The following is a 6,000-nucleotide window of genomic DNA, read 5'->3' as shown; positions in this document are numbered from 1 at the left end:
GTGTCATATCTCTAGAAGTAAAGTGCTCCTCAATCTTCTCCTTGTATGCAGCTTTGGCAGATTTTATCCCTTTCTTGAGGTTATGCCTGGAAGCACTGTACAATTCTTTATTACCAGATTTAAAAGCCGCATAATGATCTCTCAGAAGAAGTTGGACCTCCTTGGTCATCCATGGCTTCCGGTTTGGGTAGACACGGATGCGTTTGTTGATGGTTACACTTTCCACGCAGCATCTGATATAAAAGAGCACAGTAGATTTGTATTCATCTAGGTCCTGAGTTGAGAAAAGACTTCAGTCTGTGCTTTGAAAACAGTCCTGCAGCTGTAAGGATGCTTCCTCTGACCAAGTTTTTACAGTTTTTATTACAGTTTTCTGCTTCTTAATGATGGGGCAGTACTGTATGCTGGAGTTACACACACAAGTCTGACTCTCTAACCACTAGGCCACAATGCTTGGACAAAACAAATCTGTGAATCCTGGTCACTTTTGCCTCCAATCTGTGTGAGCCCTCTAAAACCTTTATTTAGGCTTCTTGATGCCATAACGTTGTTGTTGACATTTTATATGGTATATACATTACACACCATGTATATGGCTGCATAAAATGCTGTGGAGAAAGTGTCCTAAATTTTATCCTATGATCATTCCTATATTTCTTAGATATTATAGGTAAGAAGGCTGACATTCTACTCTTGGGCCAACATTTTCCAGACATGTGTGCCATTCTGCTATAACAGAATGAGTGTGCCGTTCCCCTAAAATTATGAAATTAAGCACCGTTTTGATAAATGACCCAGTAGTGGAGAAATAATAACTTTTAAGAAATAGTCTTTTTTGAGTAGCAACCCCAACACTGACTATGTCCTCTTTGCTGGAGTTTGATGTGATTTGTGTCATGTGAAGGTTTGATTGTGTACAAACCAATAGGGTGTTGGAATGGTACAAGTTTATACTTCTCATTCAACCACAATCTAAATTCACTTTATCCGCATGGCACAATTTATCTGTATAGTTTTTTTTTAGTCGGAATGAAAACAAGCCGAAATGAAATAGGAGTGTAGCGAGGCTATTTTTAAAATGTAAGAAGTAGAAGTAAAAAAATTTGGCTGGAAATAACTATGCCAGTAAAGTATATAGATACCCAAAATTTCTACTTAAGTAAGGTAACGAAGTATTTGTTCTTCATTACTTGACACTTCTGGCAGCTATTGTAACTAAAATTCTGTGTTACTGTAGGTGTAACTAGTTACTAAGTAATTGGTTACTGTAATAAAATTATTTTCCCTTTAAAAAGTAATGTATCTTTCTCATTTTAAATAGTTTTGTAAGTTAATAAAAATAATGTTAACAGTCTAGTTTAGTTGCTAATTCTAAAAGGGATAGTTCCCAAAAAATGAAAATTCTGTCACAATCTTCTGCCTTTCATGTCGTTACAAACCCGCATAAATTTCTTTGTTCTGATGAACACAAAGGAATATATTTTGAGGAATGTTTGTAACCAAACTGTTTATTAGTCCCATTCACTTCCATAGTATGGAAATAAATGGGGTTTATGAACGGTTTGGTTAAAACACTTCTCAAAATATCTTCCTTTGTGTTCATCAGAACAAATAAATGTATAGGGGTTTGTAACAACATAAGAGTGAGTAAATGATGACAGAATTTTCATTTTTGGGTGAACTATACCTTTAATAACTGATATACTCTGCAGATTATTAGCATGAAAATATTGGCTGTTTATTAGTACTTAAAAACGCATATCAACACCTTATTCTGCAAGACCTTATTCTGCACATCCCTTAGCCTACTTAGTTCCTACAGTACTTAAACTTAACAACTACTTTACTAAGTATTGGTAAGCAGTAATTCAGAGTGTATTTAGGTAATAGTAGGTACAGTGTGAAATAGACCATAAAGTTTGATCAGAATCTTTAAAAGAATAGAACGAGTTGTTTCATGCCTATCCTTCTATCATTTATCAAATAGGATTTAGAAAGTAATTTGTAATAAGTAATTGAATACTTTCTATTAGTATAATTTGTACAGTAATCCAATTACACAATTGAAAATATAACATGTAACTAATTACTTTTTTTTTAGAGACCCCAAGACCAGAGCTACTTTTATGAAGTGTGAGAGAAATTTAATTAATTTGTTTGTTAGTGTATTTTCCTTACAATTTGTCGTTTTTACAGGGATTTACTGCTGTGCAATTTTTATACTTATTGGCTTAAGCATTCTGGAGACCATATTGGTCAATATTCTGATCGGTAAAGGAGAAGAGATCGAATCGGCAATCCCAATGGAAACAAGAGGTGTTGTAAATAGTCAAGATGGTAAGTGTCAACCCAGTTCTGTGTAACATTTTGGTATCACTTTACAGGTTAGTAATAACTGTGTAATGCTATGGTTATATATGTAGTTTAATCTTAGTATTATTTTTTAAACCACATAAATAATTACTGTGTAATATGCAAACAATTACTGTGCAGTTTCCATAAGTAATATGTCTGTTATTACACCAGTCTGATGCTGTTATGAAGGAGTAAAATGTTGGTAAGTACATGGTTACTTTTAAATGTTATGGCATAATAACACAGTGATCAGAGAGACTTACCAAGTCTATCAAAATTAAATTGTAAAATATAAAATTTTATCTGGGTAGATAAACAGAAACAGACAGGTGAGTTTGCATTTTACAGCCCTGATACTATCTATCTACTTAATTTTTCTTAAAAAAACAACAACAACAACGACGAGCATCATTAGAAGGAGACTTTATGGGTATATCAACACAGCAGAAAACATTAAGTAGAGGCAACACTGTATTTTACAACCCTGATACCATGTAAAATTACTTTATTTCTTTAGAGATAGTAACAGATAAACTTTTACATTTTACTATCTAACTATTTGCAAAGACTTGTTTAGTCCTTTGATCACTTTGTTATTTTGTCATTACATTTAAAAGTAACCATGTACTTACCAAAAAGTTCATACCGCCACCCAGTGTTGGGAAAGTTCACTTTCTACATGAACTAGTTCAAAGTTCAGTTCACAAATTTTAAAAGTTCAGTTCATAGTTCATACTTCAAAATGTTGAACTAGTTCACAGTTCCAAAAATGAACTAATTTGTAGTTCTTTTTTTTAAATATTTTTTTAAAATTATTTGCCATTATAACCCATATAGAACCCCAGACAGCATTTTTTTATCAGTTTGAACACTGAAACTATATGCGTCAGATTTCATCTTCATATCCAACTTCAAATCCTTATCCAACCAGAGTTTACATTAACATTGCCTGTCTTTAAATCTTTGTATTTGCTTGCACATACCTTGAAAGCCTAGCCGTGTGCTTCAAGGGGGTCGCACACTGGGCGAGAAGCGCTTCCCGGCATCGCGTGTAGGACAACTCGCAGGTATTGCACACCGAACTTGCAGGTTAAATAGCATGAGGATTAAAGATAATACTGTAGTAACAGGATGAAAGATAATCTAGTTTTAATGTAAAAAGTTTGGACGTTTTGATTAAAGATCTCACTTTGATCTTGAAAATATTAAAAACTTGTAAATAGCCTACATAAATTTAGGTTTTATTTTTTCATAAAATGTATGTTGTATAAACTTACTGTAGATGTAATCTGTGTACTTATTTAACACTTGATTTTGTTCAACTGTTAAGAAGTAAGAAAAAATCAAATGTAGTGTAACTGAAATATTGTAAATATCATAAAATATCTTTATTTCATAAAAATAAAGTATAGATGGTCTCACATTGGTCTTAAAGTCCCGCAGTATTGTTTAATTGTATGATTTCACAAAAATAAGTTCCTGTAAGCTACCATGTCATGTTCCCAAAATTGCCACTAGGGTTCTGTAAAATGCTAATTGCTATTCTATTTAGAATTTATTATTATGAACATCAGCTTTGGGTCACATCACCATACAGCTGCCCCCCCCCTCACTTTTAAAATAGCTGCTACGCCCCTAGGTGTAATAACAGAAATGTTACTTCAAAATAAGTAAATCCTGAACATTTATAATTTCAGTAATATTCACTACAATTATAACCATTTTATTATACCTTTAAATCAATGCAATTTACATTGTGTAACTGACTGGAAACTACACAGGAATTACTTGTAATATGTGGTATAAAAATAATATTACCATGAAATTACGTATATATTACACATAACATTACCCAGTTATTACCAATCTCTAAAGTAAAGTGCGACCAATATTTTCCTGTATCTTTACTTTTACAAGTAAAGAATTTACATTAAAAACTCGAAAAGCTACAACTTTATTTTAATACCAACTGTAGCAACAAATGACACAGCACATACAGTTTTACCTTGCATAATGTGAAAGTGTTATAGAAATACAATTAAATTGGTTTGCATTTTCTCCCACAGATGGTCTAAGAGACTTACATAACTCTATAGACACAGTTACCAGTGGAAATGAGGAGTCAACATGTACACGGGACACTGGAAAGAGGGCAGCACTGTGCTGGACCAGAGCAGCAAAAATTATAGATGTGACCTTTATTGTTCTTTACATAATCACTGTTATTGTGCTTCTGTCTGTTCTTGGCAAACGTTGGTTTCTGTTGTAATATTATCTTACATGAGATGGCATACAATACTACAATTTTTGTGTATGGTTAAATTAATAAGTTTTTATGCTGTTTGTGAAGAGTTTAAAATGTTGTTTATTACAAAGTTGATTTGCGTTGTCATATACTTTTCTCTTGTTAATAAAAAAAAATGTGTAGTTTAATTTTTAAGAGGATTTGTCCTTATCTTTGGCCCATAGTATCCAGTGATAAGCATTGTTGTTGTTTATTTGGTTTAACCAATTCAAAATTGAAACAGTTAACCAACTGATACATTTTCATCCTGTCCACTAGAGGACACCAGGGACTTTTACAATAAAGAGAACAACTAGTAAGGTATGTAAAATATGGTAATATATTAAACAGTTGGTAGCAGTATGTGCTCAGATCACCAGTCTGCCATTAAATAAAAAAATAAGTATGGTATCTGTTAGCAGAAAGCTAGCTTTTGCTATTCTTGCCATGTCAGCAAATGCCCTATTTTGAGGAACAAGACGGTTTACTAAAGCAATAAGCCCCAAGAAGCAGTGGGTTACCAGTGCATTCTATAACAGCTAAGGGGCGTTGTTAGACACGACGCCTTAGCTGTTATAAAATGCACTGTAACCCAACTGCTTCGCGGGGCGTATTGTGTTTATAAAATAGTTACTTCATATGCATAGCAGGATTTCATAAAATACAACACAAATAAGTTGTAATTATATTAGTACAAATATTACTCTTCCGCCAAACAAAGTAGTTCCTCAGAATCAAGTGTGACTGAAACAGAGCGCAGTTCCCAACCAACACAGACGCAGCAAAGACACAATGAAAATATGATTTAAGACTGTGGTGTTTATTTTTATAAATCAACAGTTATCTAATTTATACATTAACATTTATATCGTGCAACTGTTAAAGTGATGGTCAAGCATGCTGAACTCTTTCCCATCAGCATTTTTTTTTTTAAGTTACTACCCAGATTTAGTTTAATGCCTTACAGAAAAATTATCTTCTTTAAATAAACATAAAATATCAAATGAAAGAACAGACAATCCGCTTTTAAAAAAAAACCTTTTCATCCTACCTTCATTTGTTCTCTTATCACCTCTAATTTTTTTTTGCTAAAAGCGGAGATAATTCCATTTTTGTGAAGTACTTTTGTAAGAGATCAGATTCAAAGCCATCAAAACTTGCACACTGTGTTTTCAGTGTTGAGTGAATGCGTCAGAGTTTAAGTTGGGTAAGATCGCCATCTAGTGGATAATAGCGGACGTATGAACTTGCGTTAGAAACTCCTCAGACAACGTTTTTTCTTTATCGGCGAGATGACTCAACAATATTTATCGACATTTATCTGGATATCGCCATTAATTGTGCAATTGTAGAAATTTTTT

This window comes from Paramisgurnus dabryanus, chromosome 3 (assembly GCF_030506205.2).
Source record: "Paramisgurnus dabryanus chromosome 3, PD_genome_1.1, whole genome shotgun sequence".
NCBI lineage: Eukaryota > Metazoa > Chordata > Actinopteri > Cypriniformes > Cobitidae > Paramisgurnus > Paramisgurnus dabryanus.
The sequence above is the reverse complement of the archived record's forward strand: the minus strand, read 5'-3'. Positions refer to the sequence as shown.